The sequence below is a fragment of the Bubalus bubalis genome, chromosome 10, assembly GCF_019923935.1.
Source record: "Bubalus bubalis isolate 160015118507 breed Murrah chromosome 10, NDDB_SH_1, whole genome shotgun sequence".
NCBI classification, from domain to species: domain Eukaryota; kingdom Metazoa; phylum Chordata; class Mammalia; order Artiodactyla; family Bovidae; genus Bubalus; species Bubalus bubalis.
The window spans coordinates 43,165,019-43,190,527 of record NC_059166.1 but is presented as its reverse complement, the minus strand read 5'-3'; the positions used below and the strand labels follow the sequence as shown (position 1 = coordinate 43,190,527).

Below are 25,509 nucleotides of genomic sequence, written 5' to 3'. Positions count from 1 at the left end.
GCTGGACTCAGGAAGTCTGCCCTCCTCGTGGGTGGTTTCCCACGACTGAAACCACCAGGTCTGTGTGGGAGAAGCTGTTTTTAAAAAATAATGCGCAATCTCTGAACCCTGAAGAAGAGAGCTTGGGAGGAGAGATCTGATAGAGGCTGGTGGGCCCTCCTTCTCAGAAAAGGCAGGAAGAGGCCCTGAGGCTCAGGAAGGACATTTGCTAGAAAACACAGTGTTACAAAATAACAGGGTAAAACCCACAGAACCACAGAAAGGAGTATACAAGTTGAAACTGCGTGGTGTGTGTTCAAAGCTAGATTGGGTAATACATCTTTGAAGGAAACTCTAGTTTTATTTTATTTTATTTTAAATTTTTAGGAAGAAAACCTACAAGGTCATCTTATTTGAAAATCTTATTAAGTAGGTGCTTCTTCCTCTAAAGTGAATATTGAAGGTCTAGATTTCCATCAGGCATAAATCCTTTTAGAAAGATTTTCAGCACTGATTATTTCAATATGAATAAAAGTGAAATATTCAGGATCGTGTACAGAAAATTAAACGAGACATTTCCTCTGTGATTTCTATTCAGTCTTTTTAAAGAAAAGGCCACAACACTTTAGTAGTGTGTTCATATTTAGATAGTCAAAATTAACTAAGAGCATGCAAAGTGTTTGTCTTACAGTAAACCTTCTGTATGTATTTATTAACTTAAAATTTCTTTATTTGGCTGTGTTGAGTCTTAGTTGTGGCATTCAGGATCTTTGCTGCATCATGCAGATCTTTCATTGTGCTGTGGGTGAAAGATGTGACATAAACTAGTTAGAACCTACTAGACCCAAGATGGTGAAAGATTTATTTCCAGTGGAACTTGGGCCTCCTCATTATATGCTCATTGCAGTACATCAGCTAAATGACTCAGCAACAAGGGCCATGACAGTTTTGAAGCCAACCATAAAAGTCCAAAAAGGGGGCGGTGGCCCAATTCCTGGAAATCCTCTCCCCTTCCCCAGATAATTGGAATAATCCTCCCATTCATTAGCCTATGAAATTACGCAGCCCATAAAAACTAACCATGCCATATTTTGGGATCTCTCACCTTCCAAGATGGCTCACACTCTGTTTATGGAGTGTGACTCTCTCTCAATACATCAATTTCTCGCCTATCACTTTGCCTTTTGCTGAATTCCTTCTGCACTGAAACATAAAGAACATGAGTTTCATTAAGTCCTGAGACCAGGTGTGGAATTTCTGCTGGGAGATTGTGGGCTCAAGTCTCCTCCTAAGCCAGAAGTTGTGGGTTCAAGTCCCAATCTTAAGTGTGCAGTCTTAGCATGAGAGAAAGGGAGAGATCAAGGTGAATCCAAATGTTTGGACTGAGCAACTGATAAGCCAGTCACTGCGATGGAGAAAACTACAAGAGGCACACGTCTGGGGGTTGGGAATTGGGTATTCTGTTTTGGATATATACATTTAATAGGCCTGAGAAACATACACTGGCAATTTTCAAGCAGGCAATTGAATACGAATCTGGAGGTCAAAGGAGAGATCTGGCTGGAGATGTATATTTAGGAGTCACCAGCATGCAATGGCACCCCACTCCAGTACTCTTGCCTGGAAAATCCCATGGACAGAGGAGCCTGGTAGGCTACAGTCCATGGGGTCACTAAGAGTCGGGCACGACTGAGTGACTTCCCTTTCACTTTTCACTTTCATGCATTGGAGAAGGAAATGGCAACCCACTCTAGTGTTCTTGCCTGGAGAATCCCAGGGACAGAGGAGCCTGGTGGGCTGCTGTCTATGGGGTCGCACAGAGTCGGACACGACTGAAGCGACTTAACAGCAGCAGCAGCAGCAGCATACTAATAGTATTTAAAGCTACAAGCTGCTTAAGATCATCTGGGGGTACAGAAAGAGAGTGTCTGAGTACTCAGCCCTGAGACACTACATCCACAGAGGAGGAATTAGCAGAGAAGACAGGCCAGCCGGTGAGACAGAGTGGCAGTAAGAGCAAGTGCTGTCTTGGAAGCCAAGGGAAGAAAGTGTTTTGGGGAGCAGAGGAAGATCAGCTGTGGAAACACTGGCTTGACTGTCGAAATTAACAACATGGACCTCACAGGGGATCATGACAAAAACAATGAAAAGATGATTAGAAGAGATTCCAAAGAGAATGGGAAGAGACAGATTGGAGACAGCATGCCCTGACAATGTACATTTTCAAGTTTTGTTAAAAGGGAAGCAGATAGATAGGGTAGCAGCCAGTAAAGTGAAAGTGTTAGTTGCTCAGTTGTGTCTGACCCTTTGCGACCCCATGGACCATAGCCTGTCAAGCTCCTCTGTCCATGGAATTCTCCAGGCAAGAATCCTGGAGTGGGTTGCTATTCCCTTCTCCAGGGAATCTTTCCGATTCAGGGATCAAACCCTGGTCTCCCGCACTGCAGGTGGATTCTTTACCATCTGAGCCACCAGAAAGGGGATTAAAGTGAAACTGAGAGGTAAATACTGTTATGTGCTAAGATGAGGATATTTTAAGACATATTCATAGACCAAGGAGAATGATCTAGTAGAGAGGAAAATTTGAGTATGCAAGGGAGAGAGGAATAATTTCTGAAGCCATATCTTTGAGTAGGTTAGAGAATAGTGGGTCTAGCACCCAAGTGGAGACAATGATATTGAACAGGGAGCTTGGATAGTTTATCTATGACTACATGTGATAGAGTAGAGGATGAGGCAGATGTGATAATGGGAGCTCCTAGAAGGCTTTTTTCTGGTTGCTTCTCTTTTTTTAAGGAAATGGGAGGTAAGGTCATCCATGTGAGGTTTAGGAGAGAAAGGAAGGTGTGAAACAGCTGCCTTGGAGAGGGGAAGAGTGAACGATGGGGGACAATGGGATAGGGCTTCCAGGTAGCACTAAGGGGACACCTGAGGTTAGTGGTCATAATTTAACGTGAACCACTCCACACGGTTGGTTGTTCTCCTCCAGCCACATTCAGCTGCATTGGTGCAAAGGTGGAGCTGATGGACAGTTGGTTTTGCCATGGGTTAGACTTTTACCAGGCAAGTTTGCTGAAGGAAGAAGTGTAGGGAGTAATGAATCATGGATGGAAGATAGTTCAGGACAGACATGATAATATTATGGACAGTGGAATAGTTTGAGGATTAATGGATTATGGATCCCAGACAAAAAAAGAATTACTGAAGTCAGAGCTGCAAAGACTGGAGGTAGTGGTCAGAGAGTGGTTTGCTTAAGACAATTTTGAAGGCAGCTCCTGGAAGAACTGACTATAGAACCTTAGAATTCAGAAGCTCCACAGACCAAGTGTTCAATTTCAGAGTACGAGGTGTTCATAACTAAAATTTTGGTATGTGCTGTAGGAATAGTTTGTGAAGAGAGGGGAAAAGGAGACAGTAATGAAGATGCCTTTGACAGAAGGAAATGGATTATCATTTTAAGCATAAAGGAAATAAAGCCAGAATCAAGGTCACAGAGTCCATGTGGGAAAGGGGAAAACTGGAAAGAGATTTGTCCCACACTTCAAGGTCATAGTGATTGATGTAGGCAGGTGAAGGGAATTGAAATCAATGTTAAAGCAAAAATAGAAATACGTGACACTGTTGATCCACGAGGGCACTTTGCACAGTTGTTGTCAAGAATTGTTGAGATGCTTGATTTCAAAGCACTTACTAATGACGTCAAGAGCTGTTTGGTCGCTGGTTGCCATGCGTGATAATGAGGCCAACTGGAAGGCCTCATTATTCCCCTCCCTTCTCAGTGGTCATTTACTTCAGGGAAGATCAAGTAACAGTGAGACCACAGGATGAGTCGGAACAATAAACCACGTTATCTGGACACACTGTCTTCAAACACAGGCATCTGAGAGGATGGGCAGGAGACCTCTGGCCACTCAAAGAAAACTCAATAAAAGTTTAGTCAGTAACTTAGGTGGCAGACCTTTCTGTGGCTTATCATTTACTCTTGAAAATTATCATCTATTGAAAGATTCAAATAAAAATAAGCTCAAAAATGAATTCTTGGGAGTTACCTGGGAGGTCCAGTGGTTAGGACATAGCGCTTCCACTGCCATAGCCCTGGGTTCAAACCCTGGTCAGGGATCTTACCCACAAGCCATCTGGTGGCCAAAAAACCCGAAGAATTCTTAATGTGGTGATGATTGCACAACTCTGTAAAAATATTAAAAGTTATTGAATTGTATACTTAAAATGGGTAAATTTCATGAAATATAAAATTACACCTAAAAAACCTTAAAAATCTGAATTCATATTTATTAAATATTATAACAACATATTTGAAAATTCAATTCAGGGTTGAGCTCAAAGTCATACTGACTGTTGATTTATTATTAAATAAAGCAGCCAACCAGGGTATAGCCCTAAAAAAAGGAAAATCCACTGGAAAAGAATTAGGTCACTTACTATGTGTTTCTAGTACTAGTTAATACAAACCAGCAGTGAAACTGTAACATCACCCAGGATAATAACCAAAGTTTGTGTAAGGCTCCAGAAAATTCCTTCCTTGCAACACTTCTTGGCTAGCTTGCTCTTGCTCTTCCTGGTAACGTCCAGCCCATGCTGAACCTGGGCTGGACTTCTCCTTAACCTTTCTTTGCTTGTCCCTTGGATGTATTTCGCTGCCTCGACTATAATTATTTTTTATACTGAAGCTCGTAGTCAACTAGAAGACACTAGTAGATTTTGCTGACAGGAAAAAGGCCAAGTAGGAACTTGCATGTAAATCAGCCTGCTAGCTAGTCATCATTCTCACCAATAAAACGACGTATCTGGAATGTGACCAATGAAACTCCATAACTGGAATGAGTGTCTGGCCTGGTTCCCCGTGGACTTGGAAAGCCCGTAGTTCATACCCAAGTGTACAGAGGAGGGGCCGCTGCCTCATGATCTCTTCACAGCTGTTATTTTGAAATAATTATTCATGGCAGTGAGTTGTCACTGAATATTCCAGGCGTATGCCTGTGTTACGAAACAACATTTGATGTTTACCGCCACGGTGAAATGCTTAGAACACCAAGCAGTGGTAGGCGAACTGAAAGTCTCCAGTCAGGAGGGCTCCTTTTGGGAATAATTAAAACGAGCCGAGTCCTGCCTCTTTGCTTTTCCTCTCGTGATTCTCCCTGATCTGCTGCCCCGTTCATCTGCCCACACCTGTTCCCCAAGCCTTCCTGGAGTGCCAGCTCGAAGACAGTCTTTCCTAAGTTCTCACCCAGGTTCTTCCCCTTTAAGCATCTGTATGATTTAGGGAAGTTCTTTTACCTTCTTCGGAAAATGGGACAATATTTCGCAAGGTAGTGGTTTGGCACTAGATGCTCAATAAAAATTAATACCTTTCCTGACTGTTTTAGGAGAGTAAAAATTATATCACGTTCCTCTGAATGGAATGTACTTCACAAGTCAGTGCTTTATTTTAAGCTCCCTTGTACTTTTGCTCACTATTTCATGGACACTATTTATCTTATACCCACAGTAAGCCTCAACCCTCCCAGGGAGATAGAAAACCTTTTACTCTTTTCTGAAGTCCTCTTGGAATGTCTACTTAGTCACAGAGCAAGAACATGCAGGTTTGGACTAGGCTGTGGTTGGTGGGCAGTTTACTTTGGTGACGTCACTGTTTTCAGTTCAGTTAGGTGGTGGTAGTAAAATCAGACCAGGTGGCTAGGATGTAGGGACCCTGTGATTGGGCTGTTGGACATGAGTCACTGGCAGACCACTGAGGAGGGTTATCTCTTGGCAGCATAGGAGTGCAGTTTCTCAGAAAGTAGAAAGCTCTCAATGACTTTTACTAATCAAAATAGAAGGCTTTTCATACCATATGATATGTGAAACTTCTACTGTTCTCAGTTTGTGCTCAGTTGCTCAGTCCTGTCCAACTCTTTGTGACCCCAAGGACTATAGCACGCCAGGCTCCTCTGTCCATGGGATTCTCCAGGCAAGAATACTGGAGAGGGTTGCCACTTCCTCCTCCAAGGGATCTTCCCAACCCAGGGATGGAACCCCAGTTTCTTGTGTCTCCTGAACTGGCAGGTGGATTCTTTACCACTGCACCACCTGGGAAGCTCCTTCTTAATTTACTGACACCCAGTAGCCATGCCAGAATCTTAAGACATGCTTAAATCTGCCCTCTTTACCTCCCTCACACCCATATGGATATTGTCAGCAAAATCCAGTTGATTCTACCTCTTCCATGACTCTTCTGATCGGTCTTCCTATCCTCCTAGGCTTCAGTGTAGGCTCCCATCAGCTCTTACCTGGATCTTTAGAATAACTTTGTTACTAAATTCACCCCTCTGTAATTTTCTTCCAAAATGCTGACACCAGTGATCTTTCTCAAACAGCCATCAAATCAGGTTATCTTCCTTTGTAAAATCTTTTAAGGATTTGCCACTATTGACAGAGAAAATATTCCACACTCGCTCTCCCATCACCTTGACTCTCTGTCTCCCTTACAATCTTTATTCTCCATCATTCTTCCCTTCACATCCTCACCCCAGTTACAACTCACAGGTGCTGTGCTCTTTCAGGCTTCTTGGCCTTTAATGTTTTCTTGTCCTGGAATGCCCTCTCTTTCATTTTTTTGACAGCATCATGCTTTGGAGCAGAGGCTCTGGGCAGACACCTTCATTTGATCCTGACTCCTCTGCTTGCCAGCCGAGATGTTGGGCAAGTTATTTTAAAATACTTTATATTATTTTATATAGTAAAGGGACTTCACAGATGTTAAGGATCTTGAGCTGGGTAAGTATCCTGGTTTATCCAGATGGGTCTGAAGTAATCACAAGGGGCCTTATAAGAGGAAGACAGGATGGTCAGAGAGATGAGAAGGCAGTGTGATGATGGGAGCAGAGACTGCAATGAGGCAGCCGTGAGCCAAAGGTTGCTGGCAGCCTTGAAAAGCTGGGAGAAATGAGGAACAGATTTTCCTCCAGAAAGAACCAGCCCTGTCACACACATTGATTTTTAACCCTTAGGACTCATTTCTGATTTCTGATCTCCAGAACTGTAAGAGAATACATTGGTGTTGAATTAAGCCACTAAGTGTGTGTTAAATTGCTACAGCATTAATAGGAGATGGAGTGAATTCCATAACATTTACATATCTATATCTGTATATAATTTTAAAGTCATATGTTTCCCCATTAGGCTGATTAGGTGTCTTAGGGTCTGATGATTTTTTTTTTTCTTCTTTGTGATGAATGTGAACAAATCCTTACTTCAAATTGTGTTTGTTTCAGGAGGGTAAAGCCTTGGGTACCAAACTCTACAGTTTGGTACTTACCCAGCTCAAGATCCTTAACTTAATATCTGTGAAGTCCCTTTACTATATAAAATAATACAAAGTATTTTAAAATAATTTGCCCATCATCTCAGCTGGCAAGCAGAGGAGTCAGGATTCAAATGAAGGTACCAAATGAAGAATAGACAGAGACAAAACCCAGTTCAATAAGGCCCTCTCTGCCAAGGAAAAGTCAAGGTGCTCTTGCTTCTTATTAATATTTTAAAAACACCCCCTATACATGTGTTCCCCATCCTGAACCCTCCTCCCTCCTCCCTCCCCATACCATCCCTCTGGGTCATCCCAACCTGTGGCAGATTCATTTTGATATTTGGCAAAACTAATACAATTTTGTAAAGTTTAAAAATAAAATAAAATTAAAAAAAAAACAAAAACAACCCCTAGTACCATGTCTGCATGCCTAGCACTGTGCTTGGCACATTCTTAAACTCATATAAATATCTGATGAAGGAAAGGTTATGGTGTCAAGTGTGTTTTGTTTTGACTGGATTCAGTTCACGCCAGAATGGAGGCACAAGTTGTGAACTCTCCAATAAGGTTCTGTCTCTGGCAAGCACAGGTCTGTGAGATATGTCAGAGAAATGACTGAAAACAGGTCTGGGGATTGTTGTAGAAAAAGAGAGGTGACTATAATCAAAGGAGTGCCTGGTCCTGGAATATTTTACATGATAAATATTTCATAGGATTTTGGTCTCTCTAGTATAAGATAGAGCTAGGGAAAAACCCAGAGAAGGATATTAAAGATGATCAAAGTAGAAGGAATTAGGTAGGTATAGTAGTAAAAATAAAAAAGATTCTATTTGAAAAAAAAAGTCTTAAATTCACAAAGAATAATCAGATTACTTTCTCAAATCTGAAAAAAAAAAAAAAGAAATAGGAAACATTTCATAAGCTTGAAAATCCTTCCACTAAAAATAAAAGGGAAATACCTCTTTATATAACACGCATGAAAATATAGAATTCATTACTCCGAAAGGCTGTGCCTACCAGAAATGTAAATACTGCAGACAGAGCTGAATTAGGGGTCAAGCCAGGCAGCAGTGGCCTGAACTACCTCTAAGAGGCACAAATCATTGCTGAATACATTAGATTGTGGTGTCTGTGTTAATTCAGGTTTTCCAAATACAGCTTTTTACAATTTTACACTTGTAAATTGCCTGTCTCTGTTAAAATAAATAATGCACTTGAGTGGAGTTTAAAAAGTAAAACAAGAAAAATCTTACCATTTGGATTCATGTCTTTTGAAATGCTTTTGAATTACACATATAAGTAGCCTCATCAACTAAACTTTTCGATGAAATAGAATGAATGGCCTTAGTGCTATTTACCGTAAGGGAATGATTTATATTCTCATACACATTTTAATCTTTTTAATATAACTTACACAAAGTTATCTGGTGCAAAAAGTCACAAAAGGAAACTATAGAGAGAATAAGGACCACAGAAAAGGGAGAATCATTGTACAGATTGTTGTGAGGTCATTTAACATATGATTTTGGTATAAGGTAGGGATCTGATATTATTTTCCAAATGACTAGACAATTGTCTCAATACTATTTATTAAATACTTTATCTTTTCTCTTCCCTGGTGGCTCAGACGGTAAAGAATCTGCCTGCAATGCCGGATACCCATTCGATCAGGTCAGGAAGATTCCCTGGAGAAGGGAATGGCAACCCACTGCAGTATTCTTGCCTGGAGAATCCCATGGACACAGGAGCCTGGCGGGCTACAGTTCATGGGGTCACAGAGAGTTGGACATGACTGAGCAACTAACACTTTCACTTTATCTTCTCTCTAATGTTTTAAACACCATTTTGTTGTATACTAAATTCCCATATCATTGGCAGTTCTTCAGGTTCTATGTAGAAGTGAATTTGAAACCAATGGGAGGAGGAAGTCCATGACAAGAACAGGATTGGCTCCTAAACCGTCAGGCCACGGGAGTTTCCAGCAAGGCAAGGATGGGGACTTCCTAATGCTAGCACCGTACTTTTTGATATCAGGCAAATAAATTGGCAGCTAAATACTCCACATTCTATTAGTATGAATTGATTGAACACTGATTAGTCCATTTCAAGTTTTTTCTTTCTAGAATCTATAAAACAATATTACTAAGTCTTTGGTGCAGAAAATAAGGTTGGGCTATTTATTCTCCAGCTCCCTTCCTGTGATACCCTTTCAGACTGCTGGTATCACAACTCCTCTCTCTTGGATTCTGGTAACCTCCCTCTCCTCCTGCTCTTTTGGACCTTGACTGCTGTTAGCCCTGGGTCCTTGCAGGATCCCTATATCTCTCCCACATTTTCAAAATAAGCTGGTGATATGCTGGTAGATAGCTGGGGCTGAGGGGTGTGGGAGAGACTTAACTTGTAGCACCTGCCACTTGCTCGGGTGTAAATATTCCTGTCATGGCCCATCTCAAGCTACCAGTGTGAACTCACTGAACACAGAGTTGGGAGGCAATGCTAAGAGGTGGCTTTTATAAACTGTTATGAGCCAGCTCCAGCACAGTACTCACTGAGATGGTCCTCTTATAAATGAATTCTTTCTAAATTATCCTAATTAGAGTGTGCCATCTGATTCCTAATGGGCCCCAAACTGATTCCAATACCATCCTGGACCATTGAATGTTTAATCAGAGAGAAAAGAGCTCTCTTTTCTATAGCATTTAAATCTGGGAGGATGTCAAACTAGAGCTTCAGAAGCTGAGAGCAAAGGCAACCAAGAGGAAGGCAGAGCTAAGAGACGGAGGTAGACAAATCCCAGCCATATCATCTCAGCCCTGGATTCTGCTGTGTGAGGCCTTTACCAAGGCCACAAAAGCAGAACCCAGAACCAAGGTCACCTCAAAAGCTGACACAGCCCCTTTGTAACCTTGCCAAAAGGACCCCTGATCATCACAAGCAGGCTTCCTGACCCATATTAGGCAAATATGCCCACCTCCGTAGTCACCCTATAGCGCCCTAACCAACCACCTAACGCCAACCTTCTAGCAGGAATTTTCTTTGTCTTGAAGTTCTAAAAATTGGCTACTAACCCATGAAAAGTGTCAACTTTTCCTGGCCTGTCAGGAGGTCGGCCTGCCTGTGCTTGCAGTGCCCACTTTATCTCTGCTCTTTGTTCTTAATAAATTCACTCCCTTCTGAAATGCTCTGTGTCTGGAAATTCTTTTCCAACTCATTCTCAGATTGCCTCAACAGATAATGGCCATACTTGTTAAAACTTGTTTATTTATTTGACTGCACCCTGTCTTAGTTGTGGTATATGGGATCTAGTTCCATGACCAGGGATCTAATCCAGGCCCCCTGCATTGGGAGGGGGGCGTCTCAGCCACTGGACCACCAGGAAAGTCCCGATACAGCCACACTTGAAGTGAACTGTGCCCTGGCCTTTTCAGGACCATGAACTAGTAAATTTTCAGGACCATGAACTACTAAGTTCTCTCTCTCTCCCCGTCTCTTTTTCTATTGATTTCTTTATTTTTGCTTAAGCCAGTTTCTCTTGGAATTTTACCACTTGCACATGGAAGATAGCTAAGAAATATACAATAGCACGGTGTGGTTTGGCCCTTTGCCGCCTGTAAGCATCCTCCCCTGGCTTTCTGTATTCCAGCTTCACTGGTTTTCTTTCAGTCACTTAGAAGCCCCTTTGCTCTTCTGCTGCAATTGCTTTGCAGGTACCATTGCCCCTGCCTGGAACAGTCTTCCACCCTCTTTGCCATTTAGCTCCTACTCATCTTCCAGATCCCTGACTGGTGTCATTCTGGTAGTTTGCTTCAACGTGGGTCCTGATGAATTATACCTTCTGGTATTCATGTCCTTTTGTAGTCTCTCCCCCCTTGACTCTGGCTTGGTGCTGTGACGGCTGTAAACAACAGAATTCAGCACCAAATGGGGCTGTGCCAGTCCCGAGGCTAACTCCTAAGAAAAGCTGGAAACTTCTACTTTGTGCTCTTGGAAGACTTGGGCAAGTATAACAAAGGTCTGATTCCCCTGCTGGAGAGACCAAATGGAGAGGCTTCTCCTGAGAACCCTAGCTGTGTCCCAGCCTACGTGCCAGCTGCATGCAGCTGCGTGAGTGACCCCTGAAAAGACTAGCAGGGCTCCACCCAAATCACAAAGTTATGAGCAAGTAGAATAAAAGGCTCCTCTTCTTCAAGATGGTTGCTTTTAGTCATTACATTTTGGGGTAGCTAGTTGTGCAGCAACGGATAACTGAGTCATCCAGAGAAAATGCCTCCAAAAAAGGAAAAGAAAATTTCTCCAACTTTCCTAGACCAAGTCAATCCCCAGTTAGACATTATCAGAGTACCATGCACATGGCTTTCATGATACTCAGCATATTTTGTAGTGACGCATTTACAAGAATGACTTTTTTTTTGGTGTTCCTTCCCTTTGACAATTTCAGGATTATTGACCACCCCATCCCCCACCCTGGGGAAGGAACAAGCAATCTGCTGCAGTTTTCTTGCCTTGGAAATTCCACGGACAGAGGAGCCTGGTGGGCTACAGTCCATGGGGTCTCAAAGAGTCGGACATGACTGAGTGACTAAGCAACAACAAAGGATTATTTACCCAACTTCAAGACATCAGTCCTTGTAATCATGGTCAACCACCTCAGTCTGCCCCATCCCAGGGCCTGGTTCTCTGCTTTTATTTGTGCTGAATCTGCCACTGATCCTCTGAATGTAGGTTCAGTAGAAGTTTTTACATATAAGTTTAGCACAGCAAAGATTCCATATTCCTCTCCTCACTCCATTCATGATTCTACTCTCAAGCGTTACACACTATTAATTGGGAAACTAGATTAAAAAAGACTCATGGTTTACAGGTTTACAGTATTCAGATTTACACAGCAGTTTCTTCCAAATTATACTCAGGGGTATAAATCAGGGACTAACATCGGCACACTCACCAAGTACAGAGCCTTCCAATTCTAAAGGATTTTGCTGGTGAGTCATTAAGTTAAAATAAGAAATTCATATCAGTAATAAATCTCTGGAGAAGTACTCTATGTTCTTTTGAAAATTGATTGTTTCTAGGTGGCTACTTCAACTAACATTATCCAAAAGATAGAGTTCTGTTAGAATATAGAATAATGCTTTCTGAGAAGTTGTTTCTATTTTTATTGTTTAAAGTTGAGACCTGGGTTCGATCCCTGGGTTGGGAAGATCCCCTGGAGAAGGCAAAGGCTACCTGCTCCAGTATTCTGGCCTGGAAAATTCCATGGACTGTATAGTCCATGGTTATAAAGAGTAGGACTCGACTGAGCTTCTAAAATAGAAAAAAAGAAAAGAAAGTTGAGACAGGAGATTTATCATGGAATATACTTCCAAAGGACCAGAACTTGCAGTAAATTTATTCTGTTATTTTCATATTTAAAAAAGTGTTATAGATCATAAACCTCTGCCAGATTGGACATTTGGGTTGCTGTGTTTGTGGGGAAAGGGCATAAGGAGGCCTAAACATGAAGCAGCTTAGAACTGACTCTCCTGGAGTTACAAAGTTTCAACCATGGTGACTGAAGGTATATGCTGCTGCTGCTGCTGCTGCTGCTGCTGCTGCTAAGTCGCTTCTGTCGTGTCCAGGATTCCCCTAACCCATCCTCTCGCTCAAGTGCTCCATCAGCCTCCACAGATCTCATGACAAAGACCGTGCTGCCATCTTCTCTCTTTTGCTGTTGACTTTGCTCTAGTTCAGGCCTGTGGAATTTTGTGGTGGCCTCATAAGTGGTTTTCCTGCCTTCGGTCTCCTCACTCTGTGAGTGCGGGCTAAGTCAGTTCAGTCATGTCAGACTCTTTGTGACCCTATGGACTGTAGCCTGCCAGACTCCTCTGTCCATGGGATTCTCTGGGCAAGAATACTGGAGTGGGTTGCCATGTCCTCCTCCAGGGGATCTTCCCAACTAGGGACTGAACCCACATCTCTTATGTCTCCTACACTGGCAGGTGAGTTCTTTACCACAGCACCGCCTTCACTCCCTCTACCTCTGAATCCATTTCTGGATTCACCCCACTGCTGGGGTGATTGGCCACTCCCTTTCATAAAACCCTTCAAGGACTCACCATTCTCTGCTGCTAAGGTCCTTAACTCATGGTCCACAGATATTAAGCAGATAAGGGGCCAGGAACCCTTGGAAGATGTGCAGACAACTGACATGACTATGTCCATTCCTTGGGAGAGCATATATAGCCCTTGTAACAGTCTTGAAAAGGTCTGTGACTCCACAAGAGGGAAGAACCACTGGCCTACAGGAGACAAGCAAATTCCTTGACAAGTAATGTGATTGTTGGAAGGGTGATGGAGGTGATGAAAAGATGCTCTAAATACCACAGGCAAAAGGTATGATTTCCAATCTGGTAAATGTTGTGCTTAACAAAACTTGGGTGTGAGGAGAGATAAATCAGGAGTTTGGGATTAACATATACACACTGCCATATATAAAATAGATAACCAACAAGGACCTACTGTATAGTAAAGGGAGCTCTACTCAATATTTTGTAATAGTATATAAGGGAAAAGAATCTGAAAAAGAATATATTTATATGAATCACTGTGCTATATACCTGAAACTAATATGACATTGTAAATCAACTATACTTCAATTAAAAAAATAAAAACAACAACAACAAAAAAAAGCAAGACTTGGCAGCATCCTCCCCAAAGGAAAGCCAAAGTTTTCCTTGTCCTCAAGTTCCCATAAACACACCCTAAAATGATGCTGCCATGGTCTTCCCAGGTGGCCCTGGTGGTAAAGAACCTGCCTGCCAATGCAGGAGACATAAGATCCTCTGGAGGAGGGCATGGCAAACAACCTAGAGAATCCTCTGGGTAGAGGAGCCTGGAGGGCTGCAGTCCATGGGATTGCAAAGAGTCTGGCAGGACTGAAGTGACTTAGCACGTTTGCATACTGATGCTGCCACTGGACCAGCATCCTTTTTGAGGAGAGACCATCCCAGTCCCTTTCAGGATGGCCAGTTGGTCTCAGAAGCTGATAGCTCTTCTGTGTTCCTGCCAGCCTCCTTCTGCAAACTATGAATTAACTTTCTCATGGTAGGAAGCACTCTGCCCTGGGGAGGATATGCACTTCTGCCTTTTCTCAGGTTGTAATATAGATGGTGTGTAGCAGGCTCAGTACATTCCTAAGCAACCACAGTGGACCCAGGTGGAATCCTAGAACAATTTCCAGTGACATCTGAATATGACTTTCCCAAATGGGATAGGGCTTCAGGTTACTGGAAGCTTTATCTCCCACAGGACCCACAAGGCCCTTCTTAAACTGGCTACTGCTCCAGGTCTGACACGGGCCCTGTGTTCCAAACACACTAAAATATTCAAATCTTTCTGAACCAGCTGTGCACATTCATGACTCTGCCTCTGACATAACATCAGTCATTATCAACATCATCTCCAACTAAAACTCTGTGACATAGGTCATATTATCCGTAGTTTAAAATGAGGACCCTGAGGGACTTCCTGGCAGTCCATTGGTTAAGACTCTGTGCTTCAAATGCAGGGAATGCAGGTTTGATCCCTGGTTGGAGAACTAAGGGGGCTTTCCAGGTGGCCATAGTGGTAAAGAATCCATCTGCCAATGCAGGAGACTTGAGATGCGGGTTCGATCCCTGGGTTGGGAACATCCCCTGGAGGAGGGCATGGCAGCCAACTCCAGTATTCTTGCTGGAGAATTCCCATGGACAGAGGAGCCTGGTGGGCTACAGTCCATAGGGTGACAGAATCCAACACGATTGAATCAACCTAGCATGCATGGAGAACTAAGAGCCTGCATGCTGTGACGCCAAAAAAATAAAATGAGGCTGGTAAGAGTTCATTTCTTTGCCCAAATCTAACAAAAAAAGTGAGTGTGACCTAGAATTGCCTCGGGTGAATGACTTTTCCTGACAGCATCAGCTTGCCTTACTTCCTTGTAAAGCCTGCTCTGACTACTCCAGATATTAGGCATCCATTCCTTTATGTTTCCATTAAATCTTCAAACATTTTTCACCATAACAGTAACATATATTTATTATAGAAAGTTGTGAGAGTTAAAAATTATTCCTCAATAGTACATCTATCCCTGGTGGCTCAGATGGTAAAGAATCTGCCTGCAATATGGGAGACCTGGGTTCCATCCCTGGGTTGGGAAGATCCTCTGGAGAAGGGCATGGCAACCCACGCCAGTATTCTTGCCTGGAGAATCCCATGGACAGAGGAGCCTGGTGGGGTACAATCCATAGGGTCTCAAAGAGTCGGACACGACTGAGTGACTAACACCCATCCAAATACAATCATGGTTATTTTTTTAAAAACTATTTGTATCCTATTTTAAGTACTTTCATAACTATACTTGTAGATTTTAAAATATTGCTTATTTTATGATTATGTGATATGATATTTTATGATTAGTGATTATGCGATGCACACATAATCACTATGTGTGCATCACTTGGCAGTCTCCTTTTGGTGGGGTCGCTGGTAGTATTAGTGTAAATGCTTCCCTGTATTATTACACAGTTTCACAATACCTTTGCTTTTTCAGTTAGAATACTTTTGGATCCAAGTTAACAACTATCTCAGAATATCCTGAACAATAAGGAATGCATCCTAATCACTGCTGTAACAAGAGCCACAGAAGTAGGGCAGGCTTCAGGCAGGCTATAATTTGAGTTTTTACTCTATTTTTCTGTAGTTCTCTCCTATCTGCAGTTGCTCCACACTCCCGCCATGGGCTGACATTGTCCTCAGGGCCCCCTCACATCAAAGCTGAGATAGCCTCTTCCTGGCTTGTGAAGGGGTGAAATGCTACCCTGATGATGAAATAAAATTCCACTTTTAGGTCTGACTGGGTCAAATTTAAAAGCACTTGTAGATCATGTGCTTTTCCCTGGACATAGAATAGTTGCTGGAGGAATCTAACTCTAACCTTAAGCCTGGGCTCTTGAACCAATTACTGGCCACCCACTGAATGGACGGCCACTGTGTTTATTAGGAATCTGCCTTTGGATTCTGGGATAAAGTCAGCTTCTCTTGAGTCATCTGACTGCATGTATGAGGCAGGAATACCCAAAGAAAAACTGGGGCTTCTGTTAGAAAGGAACAAGGAGGGACGGACTATTACTCTTTTATTTCTATGTTTGCTAATTTGATAGGGGAGAGTTCCTCATTGCTATTTTACCTTCCTGTCTGTCGTCTATCCCCTTCATGCCCGCATGTGGCACTGCCACATGAGATGGTGGTGGTTTCCTTGCTAGTCTCTGGACTTCTTATGGAGTATGAGCTTCTGAAGGGTAAGGAATCTGTAATAGTAATACTTGCTCGCTCAATATTTAGCAGATGTATAAATGTCAGTTGAATAAATGATTAAAGGAAAGAATGAATGAATGCAGTGCAGAATGCATACTATGGCAGTCAGGCTTAAGATAATGTAATGACAGTCGCTCAGTCGTGTCTGACTCTTTGTGACCCCATGGGCTGCGGTACACCAGACTTCCCTGGCCATCACCTGAGAAGCCTGCTCAAACTCATGTCTATCGAGTCAGTGATGCCATCCAACCATCTCATCCTCTGTTGTCCCCTTCTCCTGCCTTCAGTCTTTCCCAGCATCAGGGTCTCTTCAAATGAGTCAGTTCTTTGCATCAGGTGGCCAAAGTATTAGGGTTTCAGCTTCAGTATCAGTCCTTCCAGTGAATATTAAGGACTTTCCTTTAGGATTGACTGGTTTGATCTTCTTGCAGTCCAAGGGACTCTCAAGAGTCTTCTCCAATACCACAGTTCAAAAGCATCAATTCTGCACTCAGCTTTCTTTATGGTCCAACTCTCACATCTATACATAATTATTGGAAAAACCATAGCTTTGACTAGACAGACCTTTGCCAGCAAAGTAATATTTCTGCTTTTAATATGCTGTCTTGGTTGGTCATAACTTCTCTTCCAAGGAGAAAGTATATTTTAATTTCATGGCTGCGGTCACCATGTGCGGTGACTTTGGAGCCTAAGAAAATAGTCTCTCACTGTTTCCATTGTTTCCCCATCTATTTGCCATAAAGTAATGGGGCCAGATGCCATGATCTTCGTTTTTTGAATGTTGAGTTTTAAGCCAGTCTTTTCACTCTCCTTTATTTTCATCAAGAGCCTTTTTAGTTCCTCTTCACTTTCTGCCATAAGTGTGGTGTCATCTGTATATCTGAGGTTACTGATATTTCTCCTGGCAATCTTGATTCCAGCTTGCGTTTCATCTAGCCTTGCATTTCACATGATGTGCTCTGCATATAATAAGCAGGGTGACAATATACAGTCTTGACATACTCCTTTCCCAATTTGGAACCAGTCCGTTGTTCCATGTCTGGTTCTAACTGTTGCTTCTTGACCTGCATACAGGTTTCTCAGGAGGCAGGTAAGATGGTCTAGTATTCCCATCTCTTGAAGAATTTTACACAGTTTGTTGTGATCCACATAGTCAAGGCTTTGGCGTAGTCATTAAAGCAGAAGTAGGTGTTTTTCTGGAAATCTCTTGCTTTTTCTATAATCCAACAGATGTTGGCAATTTGATCTCTGGTTCCTTTGCCTTTTCTAAATCCAGCTTGAACATCTGGAATGTCTCAGTTCACATACCATTGAAGCCTGGCTTGGAGAATTTTGAGCATTACTTTGCCACTGTAGTCCATCCACTAGGCTCTTCTGTCCATGGCATTCTCCAGGCAAGAATACTGGAGTGGTTTGCCATGCCCTCCTCCAGGGGATTTTCTCAACCCAGGGATGGAACTCAGGTCTCCTGCATTGTAGGCAGATTCTTGACCATCTGAGTCACCAGGGAAGCCCGAGAATGCTGGAGTGGGTGGCCTATTGCTTCTCCAGGGGATCTTCCCAACCCAGGAATTGAACTGGGATCGCCTGCACTGCAGGCAGATTCTTTACCAGCTGAGCTATCCGGGAAGCCCATGATTAAGATACAGAATGGTATTATAATGAAGAAGAGAGACAGGGATGCCTTGTTTTTGTTTTTTTTTTTTTTTTCACCTAGCATTTAAGAAAGTCTTATTCTGCACTAACTGCTGAGGTATACCACAGGGAGCAAGACAAATGATGGTTCTGCCTTCATGGAGCTTAGATGCTGATGCAAAAACATGGAGGGAAGGATGGGGTTGGTTTTACAAAGAGAACCTCAGGGAGCTATGGAGCTGAAGGCTGCTCTGGGCTTTGTTAAATTTGGAGCTGCTTCCCTTCTCTTTTCAGAATCCAGTCTGGCTCTGTCTAACAAGACAGGCAACTCAGGGCCTCCCACAGTAGAAAGCAAGCCACGGTTTTCACTGGTTCTCTGTTGCTGGTGACTCTGGTTTGTCACTGTTGTTATAAAGGCACTGCTTCAGATCTCTGGCTGAAGGTGGAGCTCTGCACATGCTGCTGAGGAGTTACTGCCTGACTGCTGTGTGTGTGTGTGTGTGCGTGTGTGTGTGCGTGCTGTTCTGACCCTGCTTTGCTTCCCAAGGGTCCAGGGTAATACCGTATCACACCTCTCTCCCCTCATTTTAGGACACGGGGGAGGGACAATATTTCTCTCCTGATGATATAACGTGAAAAGCAAGCAAGCATGGTTTTTACACCCAAACAGGCTTTTAATTGGGAATTTTTAGGTGTTACACACACTCCTACATAATGAGGAAGGGGAATGCCTTGCCTAAGGAAAACTTACGAAGGTCACAGCTTGCCTTCTTTGAGAAGGAAATTCAGTGATTCTTGAGGGCTTCAGAGAAAATTCCGGCCCTGGGAGGTGCTTTCCCTCAGTTCCTCCAGAACAGGAACCCCACCTACTTTGGGTGAGGAGGGATTGCTTCTGCTTCATTTCAACAGAAATGACATTTGTGTTGAAATCCAAACGGTAAGCATGACGTTTCCAAAACAAGGAGAGGGTTGGAGGGGAGGGCAGCATCCAGGCAAGGAAACAGAGTGGAGGCTTTGGGGCCTCAGCAAGATCAACCCCAGGGCATTCTGGGAGCTGAAAGTTTCCTGTGTTTGGTGTGCAGAGTGAAAAGAGGGCTGTATGTGAGACTGCAGGGTAGGCAAGTGTGAGATCTTCTGTAGCCTTGCAACAGTGTGGTGAATTTAGGACTCAGGCTAGGTCAGGAATTAATAGGTCAAGGAGGGACTTCCCTGGCTGTCCAGTGGTTAGGACTCAGTGGTTTCACTACCGTGGGCCTGGGTTCTATTCCTGGTCAGGGAACTAAGATCCTGCAAGCCACATGGTGTGGTCAAATAATAATAATAATTATAATAATAATAAATACAATTTAAATTTTTTTAATTAAAAAATAAAACTAAAGTCAAGGAATCACTGGGCTAGTGTGGAAGGCTATCACTGGAAGACTTTATATGTATAATTCTTTTGCCTTTAAGGTTTCATATGTAATTAATTGTTGTTGCAAAATAGATTAAAATTTAATTTTTATGCCATATTAGAAGATTGGCTTTTTAATCCAACATTTCATTATAAAAGTTTTCAAACAAGGAGAAAAATGGAAAGAATTGCCTATATTTCTTAGCTTTACTTTGTCACATATCTATCCATCTAGCCATTCCTCTCACCATCCATCAATCCACCTAATTTTTCGATGCATATTAAAGCAGTTAGAGACATCAGTCAAGTTCATCCCTGGACACTTCAGTATGCATACCATTTTCTAGAGTTTAATATTTGTTCATGGTTCTTTATATACAAACATCTTAAGTATTCCATTTGATGGGTGTTGATAAACATGTACATGAAAATTTGAAGTTTCAAAAAAGGTACAACTTTTACCAAAAATTATCATATACTGTTACAAGGCTTTTATAGTATATATGAAGTGGTATAATATCAATTCAGGATAGATTTTGATAAATTAAGGATGTATATTGTAATCTCTAGTCATCACTTTAAAAATATTACCTAAAGGGGAATTCCTGGGCAGTCCAGTAGTTAGGACTTGGTACTTTCACTGTCAAGGGTACAGGTTTGATCCCTGGTTGGGGAGCTAAGATCATGCCAGCTATGCAGCCAAAAAAACAAAAAGCTAAAAAGCCAATAGAGGGGATAAGCTAGTACACAAAAATAAACAACAATAACACACACACACATACATACAAAACCCAAACCAAAAAACCTCAACCCAAAAGAAGACCAAATTCAAAACAAATAGCAAAATAGGAGACTTAAATCTGCCTATAACGTGTGCATGCATATGTGCTAAGATGCTTCAGTCATGTCTGGCTCTGTGTGACCCTATGGATTGTAGCCCACCAGGCTCCTCTGTCCATGTCATTCTTCAGGCAAGAATACTGGAGTGGGTTGCCATGCCCTCCTCCAGGGGATCTTCCCAACCTAGGGATCAAACCCATGTCTCTTATGTCTCATGCATTGAAAGACGGGTTCTTTACCAGTACTGCCACCTGGGAAGCCCCACGTATAACATAAATACATCAAATTTGAAGGACTGAACTTTCCAATTAAAAGATAAAGATTGTCAGCCTGAATAAAAAGCAAGGCCCAACTATATTCTGTTTATAGGAGATACACTTAAATACAGAGACATACAAAGATTTATATTTTTAACCTTCTTTAATTTCTAACCTCTTTAATTTTTAAGCTGTTTCTCTATAGCATGCAAACACTAAGCATCAGAAAGCTAGTATTTCTGTATTTCCACATATCAGGCGAAGTAAATTTAAAAACAAAGAGTATTTTCAGGAACCAAGAATGATATTGTAACAATAAAAGGTCAATCAATCAAGAAAACATAACAGTTCAAACTGTGTGATCACTTACCAGCAGAGTATCAAAGTATACAAAAGCAAAAATTGACAAGACAGAAATTGAACTGCAGTCATACTTGGAGGTTTTAATACTTCTCTTTCAGTATGTGATAGAATAAATAGACAAAAATATCAGTGAGGATATAGGAAATTTGAACAGCATTCTTACCAACTTGACCTAACTGACATATTTAGATGATCCAAAAATTGCAGAGTACACATTCTTTACAAGCACATATCAGACATTCACCAAGATATATTTTATGCTACCGGGCCATATGTGAAATTTAAAAAGAAATACTATTTATGAAAGCAGCACAACAAAATACTTAAGAATGAACAAATTTAACAAAAAATGTGCAAAACATCTATACTGAAAAATACAAGTATTATAGAGAGAAATTAAAATCTAAATAGAGTAGAAATTGGGAACTGCTCATGATTAGAAGCCTTCATATTATCATGATGTCAATCATTCATAAACTGATCTAGAATAAAAACCATCCAAATCAGAATCATGGCAGGGTCATTTAAAAAGAAATTTACAAGCTGATTTGTAAATTTTTTTGTGAAATTTCAAAGGACAGAGAAAATGAGCTTTAAAGAGGATAAAGTTTGAGAACTTTGTCAAACTTGTCAAGTTGTCAGAATTTCCTGATTTCAAGAATTACTAAAAAGTTACAGTCATCAAGACAGAGTGATGTTGGTGTAAATAGATCAATGGAACAGAATAGAATCCAGAAGTAGACTGACATTTTTACAGTTGATTGGTTTTCAAAAAAGGTGTCAAGGGAATCCAGTGGGAAAAATGACGATCATATTAATAACACATGTGACTGGAAGAACTAGATAATGTATAAAAAAACTGTCATTGTATATAATCACATTCGTAGTATATATGTGTGACAAATTACAATTTTGAGCCTGTGTTATCCATGTCCTGGGAAATAAATTATGCATCTGTACTGCTATATTAGCTTTCTCAAGCCACATGAGTATTATTTATTATGAAAAACTTGTTAAGGGGCTGAAATAACATTGAAGACACAAGGGCATAGTTTAGAAAATAGTTTCTAATTCATTAAATAATGCTTTACTTCCTGGATGATATAATAAAAATGGCCTTCTGTTTTTACAGCAAATTTAATCCCTCCCTGTATATTCGTAGTAGCAGGAGAAATTTCCAATTTCACTCATGACCAGTGATATATATTTGTGAAACTCCTAGCTGGATGGAGGGGCAAAGGCTATATCTCTGCAAAAATGAAATCTCATAAGCCAATAGCTGAAGACTTCTTTTAGATACTGGAAGAATCACATCCTTCATGTACATGGGAGGTGGCATTATTATTGTGACTAACAGAGGCTAATCAAAAGAAGTTCCTGCCCTAACAAGCTGGAATGTAAATGTGATTGTGGGTGCTAAGTCGCTTCAATTGTGTTTGACTCTTTGCGACCCTACGGACTGTAGCTCACCAGGCTCCTCTGTCCATGAGATTCTCCAGGCCAGAATACTGGAGTGGGTTGTCAGGCCCTCCTCCAGGAATCTTCTCAACCCAGGGATGGAACTAACGTTTCAAATCTGCTGCATTGGTAGGCGCATTCTTTACCACTAGCGCCACCTGGGAAGCATGTAAATGTGATTAAGTTTTGAAAATTTTTTCTTTTCCTACACTTTAAGAGGGGTTTCTTGAGGACAAAAGATGGGGCTTCTCTATGATTCTCACACTCACATTCATCAGGCTGTGTAATTAAATAAGGCCTGATACTCTTCAGGGAATTCCTCCAAAAGGGCCCATTGATTCTAGAGAATCGAGCTGTAGCTGGAGTAACTGCACACTCACTTTATTTTAATAATCCAGGAAAGTCTCCCAGAGCTGGGGTCAGAATTGCTTTCACTATGGAAGGTATGTTCTTTCTCCCATACAGTGCTAGACATGCACCATCAACTCTCCCTCTTTTTTTCTTTCTTTTCTTCTATCTCTATAGTGTTTTCTCTTTTTATAGTCTGTGCAGGCAATGGCACTTCCATTACTATAATGTCACCTGAAATGTTCAGGTGACAGGAGGGTTGATCAGATTACATTCCTGTTTAGTTAAATAACAGGCCTGCAGATACATTTAGAACACTGTTCCTGCAGTTATTTTCTCAACTTCCCCATGAATGGCATGCATCATCTTTTAGGAAGGATTACTCTTGGAAGTGGGTCATAGCAATCATTTTGTTTTTATTCTTAGTTTGATATTTCTGGAGCATGTACCAAAGGTCAGGCTAAGTGCTTTCCTTACATTATCTAGTATAACCCTTATGACACCTTTTCAAATAGATACTTTTATTTCCTAATTTTATGATTAACTTACTTTATTATTATTTTTTTTATGATTAACTTACTTTAGGACAGAGAGTTGGGTGGTGACAGAATTGGACCTCAAACACAGATCTGAGCCCAGAAGAACAAGCTCTTATAAACTTCTTCCAGTGCTCAGAGGATCACATAATTCTGATCTTACCTCAAATCCCAGATACCTGTCCATAACTCCCTGTGTTTTTACTATCAACCAGTTTCCTAGTTTGGGTAGAAAAACTGCACTAGGCTGCATGGGGTGAAATAAAGCAAAACGTAAGAAATCGTCTTGCCTTTGGAGAACTTCTAATCTAGCTGAGCTCCAGTTAAGCAGTTGTTTTCCATTTAAGATGCACATGAGAATCATCTGCAAAACTTTAACAGATACTGATACAGAAATTCTGATTTAACTCATGTAGGGGGAGGTCTGAGCATCAGGATTCTAAAAACTCCTTAGGTGATTGGAAGGTGCAGCCAAGGTTGACAATCACCTAGTTTGAACAACAACAACAAAAAGAACCACTCATAAAATAACATCAAAACCACTACAATGTACAACATGATATATTCTTAAATGTATTTATTCCTTACCTTATTCCATAAAGGATATGACATGGCTAAACAAATTATTCGGTGCAGAACAAATCCCACTGAAGGGCGCAGAGTTCCAGGTGCCTGTTAAATAAGCTGTCAAAGGGGCCAGGACGCATGAGGTCAGCAGAGAAATAATTTAGGTACAGTTTTATTTCTTTGGTTTGCAAGGCAGCAGTGGCAGGTTTTAGGAGAAGTAGTCCTTAGAAAACACTGATTGGTTCAGGGACTGTTTCTAGGTGGTTGATTGGTCCAAGAACAGTTTCCAGGGAGTTGATTGGTCTGGAAGCTGTTTCCACGCTGTCAGGCCAGTAGATTGCCTTGTCTCCAAGGGTTACTCAATCTACAAAGTGATAACAGGCCTCAGAAGCTTGTGTGAAAGGATAATTTTTTCTCTCATTACAGAGGCTTGTTGAAAAAAATGCCAGTATCTGAGGGATGACTCATAGGCACAGTGTACATTTCATTGTTCCAACTTCCTTAAGGGCTATGAATTGCTCACAAAGCACTAGCTTCCTAAATTACTTGTTTCACAAGTCGTGGAGTGGCCAGAGCTGTTTCATGAAAAATTTCCAGCTATTAAAAGGGCAACATTAAACTATTCAGTGCAGTTCAGTTGTTGGAATATTTCCTATCTTTTCTTTCTCCTTCTCAATTGTTGTTGAGAAGTTAATATCAGTAGGGAAAAACAGGTAGCCTATAAAATGATGATGTAATAACAAAGCTAAGAAAAAGGGTAAAGTCACTGTGCTTCTATAGTTTTAATATTGAATCATTTTTATTTTTGCATATTTTAATTCTAACTTAAGGTCAATATTATTTGAATGATAACATGTAAAATTTAAGGCCTGACTATCTAATCATATTTTTTTAAATGAAGCTATCAGTTTCTTTATTTTAGAGTGGTTTACCAAGTTCCTCAAAAGTATGATGTCATAACATGCTTTATGAGTAAATTTTGTAGTTTTAGTTTTAGATTCAGTGAATATTTTTGAGTGGCATTCACACACAGGCTGGACAGTTATTTTACATAATTATCTTATTTTTAAAATAACAATAATAAGCATTGATGGAAAGCCGCATGTAGCAGGCTGGGAAGAAAACAGACAAAAATTTTCTTACTCTGGGAGGAAAAGATAGGCAATTACAACCCTGACTGACACAAAATGCTCCCATGCTCCATGTGGTTACACATATTAACTCATTTCATTTCTCTTAACAATCCTGGGAAGTAGGTACTATCAGCAACTCCACTGTATAGGAGAGGGAAATGGTGCACAGAGAGGTTAACTTGCTGAAGTTCACAAATTAGTGAGCGTTGAGCTGGGATTTATGGTGCCACATGCTCCATGCTTAAGTGCTAGCTTCTGTCTCTCTGTAATTAGCTTAGTTATACTTATTCTACTGACGTAAGGTAGCACAAGTTTTCCTCTTTCTTTCTGAATATTTTCAATTTTTAATTCAAATATTTACTAC

The 25,509-nt window shown here is 41.2% G+C and overlaps 1 long non-coding RNA gene across 1 annotated transcript; it reads right to left on the bottom strand.

The window, feature by feature from the left end:
• Positions 1 to 687: 687 nt before the first annotated feature.
• Positions 688 to 24,834, bottom strand: LOC102409262. Its single transcript, XR_006542360.1, has 5 exons — positions 24,034 to 24,834; positions 4,029 to 4,167; positions 3,671 to 3,900; positions 1,085 to 1,182; positions 688 to 778 (listed from the first exon to the last, which is right to left on the bottom strand). It is a non-coding gene; the product is annotated as an uncharacterized LOC102409262 (long non-coding RNA).
• Positions 24,835 to 25,509: the final 675 nt, after the last annotated feature.